This window comes from Phaethon lepturus, unplaced genomic scaffold (genome assembly GCF_000687285.1).
Source record: "Phaethon lepturus isolate BGI_N335 unplaced genomic scaffold, ASM68728v1 scaffold7591, whole genome shotgun sequence".
In the NCBI taxonomy this organism is placed as follows: domain Eukaryota; kingdom Metazoa; phylum Chordata; class Aves; order Phaethontiformes; family Phaethontidae; genus Phaethon; species Phaethon lepturus.
Genome location: NW_010518482.1, coordinates 142743 through 146279, shown reverse-complemented (window position 1 = coordinate 146279; position 3537 = coordinate 142743). Strand labels below are relative to the sequence as shown.

The window sequence follows — 3537 nt, the reverse complement described above, 5'->3', positions numbered from 1 at the left end:
CAGGAGGTGGGGAAGTTACAAAAACAAGCCTCCTAGAACAGATGTTAGATCATTAAGCAAAACATCACTTACGAAACACTAATCACAAAATATACAGTCTGAAACCGTGCAAAGATTGCTCTGCACTTCTTGGAAAATATATTCTAAGAATAGGGTTGTTAAAAAGCTAAAGGATCTCATACGTGCTCATCTTCCACAGACTGGCAGAGAGGAACACTACACGGCAGGTGCATTAGACCTTTTTGGTGCGTAGCTGGTACCTGCATTTGTTTTCAATTAATTTGCATGAGACTGTGACTTCAGGAAGAACTCTGAACAGGGAGCGATGCGTATGTCGGAGGGGGGGGCACGCAGAGCAGAACACAGAAACAGACGGTCTCTGTCCTATTTCTGCTGTAGGCGTGGGCAAAGTGAGGGAAAGGAGAGTAAATACTTATGTTACGGAAACGTAGAATATTTCAACAGTAAATTACAGTACGCTGCGTGCACTGATTGGCTCGTGTGGCTGAAAGGAGAGACACAGATCTTACTAATATTGTTCACCTGATATGCCAAGGGAATTAAAATGTGGGCACAATTCCTCTAAACCTACTTACCGAGTCCCACAGTCGGGTCTACAGACGTTGGCATATACAAGGGATTTTTGCTCCTTTTTCTTCTGTGTGTAGTCCTGACTTTCACATCGCAAATTAGCTCCTAAATTTACTTTGGTGAGTCAAACTTTAATAATTTAGTTCTCTGTCAGAGCAAGCTATCCTACTCCAAAGTTAAATAGTAACTACATTGCACAGTGTGACCTATACCATAGCTCAGGGGAAAAGATATTGGCCAAAATGTGTTTTGCAGGTGAGAGGCTTCACTGTTTGATAGGAGGATCCATTTATCAGGAGGTAAATGCACAAAATGTCAGCTTCCCTATGCCATGGCAAGTACCTCCAGGAGCCTGTATATCACAGCATCAGACACCGAGACAGTTAAAAGGAAATATGAACAGATTTCTGAGCACCATAAACCCCCATATGCTTGCTGTAACAGTTCTGCCTGGCACCAGTATGACTCATCCTATTTTATACTAAAAACTTTGTTTTAGGGGGAAGTAAAAGAAACGGTTAAAATACGTACCGCTCAGAAGTAAATCCTGCGACTCTCCGACTTCTGAGGGAAAGCAGTGTTTGTAAAAGATGCTGTCTTTGACCTTCGTGGAGTAAAACAAGTTCCCCTGAAAAGGCCTGGCAGCAAAAGGTGCTGTCTGGACAGCCAGAAAATCCAAAGCACGCTGCCCCTCATTACCCTGCCAGCATGCCTACGGAATGAGCTACGGGAACCCGGAGCCGAGCCGGATGGCAGAGGGGCATTCAGCCTCCACGCCTAATCAGTCCTCTGCCTTTCTCCTGTGTGTGACAATTAGACAGCCAATTAGTGCCACTTAGAAAGCCGTATCGTGTGTGAATGAAACTCCCAACTCATTTCATGTACGACACAGAACTGCTGGTACTGTTAATAATTTCTATGACAACTGACCTTAATCTGGATTTGAACTAGTGATCGAGAAGTAAAAGAGAATTCCTTTGAAAAGGAAAGTAGAACAGGGTGATGTGGAGCTAAAATACCCCCCGGGAACCAGATTAACTGAAACAGCCTCTGGGCCACGGGTGGAAGCAGAAGGTGGATTTCCAGTTCCTCAGCTGACGCGCTGCGACCGCAGATCAGCGCGTTACGCGGCGAGCTCTCCCCGGCCGCGTGCGCGACGGGCTGGTGCGGGTTCACCGGTGCCCCGCAGACCTGCTCCGCGTGGAGGCCAGTCAGACACAGACGCTCTGGGTATCCCAGAGAAAAGTACTGTATCAAGCTAAATACGAGGCTGTTTCATCTTTAGTCAACATGCCTTTGAGTTCTGGCATTCACTTTAATATACTACGCTTTACGGACTAACAGAGGTTGGTCGTTCCGGCTGTCCGCCTTATACGCGCTTACTTGGCAAACAAACCTTAACTGAAAAAGTAACTGTCTTAATGAGATCTCTGTCCCTGGGTTTGACAAGAGAGACCTTCAGAGCTCTCTGAGTGACAACTGCCAAATACACTTAACTTCTTAATTACGTAAGAGGAAAATGCACTTGAACTATAGCACTGGCTCTAAGATTTTATTAATTATAAATGCACACACCGTTATTAACATTTTGAACTTGATTTGGGAGAATGACCTATGAAATTAAATGCACTCAGGTACTGCTAAGATATGGAAATTCCACCTCCCTCTCACCACCTGCCCAAGTGAATAATGCCTCTATCCAGTTGTTAATGAGTTATATATTCTATTAAACTGATTTCAAACGTTGTGCGTTGAATCTTCTCTCTTGCAATATGGCACTTTATATTTCTGTCCTGTTTAGTAAAATTAATCAACAGCTGTGCTCCTTATGTTGATTATTCTTTTTTCTATTAGGATTGGGAGGTTAATGAGAGTAGTGAAATGCCTGGATGAGGTATACATGATAGGAAGGAGTAGCGAATTCAATCAAAGATATACCCCTGAAAATGTTAAAGATATATTAAGAAATCTAGCTATAAATAACTTGGTATTTTACATCTCTATTTTCCAAGTCACAATGATCCATATGGACATCACAAACTTTCAAAAGTGCTTCACTTTCTTCACCATTTTCACTTAGAAGGTCCACTTTATGAAAATATACCCCTGAAATCCATCCAATGCATTATTTCCTAATTTCAGAGGTTAAATCTGACTCTAACATAATCAATGGAAAAACCCTCTTTACGGGATGTGGGATCAGGGCCAGCTCCAGTACATGCCCCGCTCCGGGTGTGAAGCCGCGTGTTCCTGTCCTCTGCTTGGCATTACACCTTCCCAGGCCCCAACGCGCGAGATGGAGCCTCAGCACAACCCAGGACAGGGTGTCCCACGTCTCCACACAGCTGCCCGGAAGCTAACACGAGTGAGCCTTGTATTGCTTGGAATCCAAACCTGATGGGAGTATCCCAACGTAGCAAAGATACAGGTGGGGATCCGTGATCCCTGGGACCCTAAAAAGTCACCTTTAAATCAAATGAATGGTGGCACTAATGTAACTAACACCACCTATATAACCTTCTATACCTTTAAGTACTTCAGAAATACTAACTAATTGTTGCTGAAACTAAATAACAGACCTTTGTAGCACGATGAGAGGTTTGGGTATACAGTTCTTGTTATTGTTAATTCTTCCCTACATATCGAGGGTTAGGTCCAAGGAACCAAACTCCATTAATAACTCAAACTGCCAGCTCACATCCATCAGCATCAAATATTAATAGACTGACGAGGGCCAGAGCATACATCTTTCTGGATGGCAGTCAATAATATGTCTTGCTTCTGTTCAGGGAGAGGGGAAGATTTTCTTCCACAAAAATTATTATTGTACAATATTAGAAGAGTTTAAAGACACACTGCTGCCTTAGGTGTTAGCTGTGTTAACAAGCTCTGGACACTTCAGAAAGTGTTTTCCCTGGATTAATGTTGCCCTAACAGATTAGGTTT

The 3537-nt window shown here is 43.3% G+C and overlaps 1 protein-coding gene across 1 annotated transcript in view; it reads right to left on the bottom strand.

Moving 5' to 3' along the window:
* Nucleotides 1-3537, bottom strand: part of LOC104628233 (multiple epidermal growth factor-like domains protein 11) — a gene marked incomplete at its 5' end in the record, with an annotated part of 188795 nt that overhangs the window by 44045 nt on the left and 141213 nt on the right. The window lies entirely within an intron of this gene.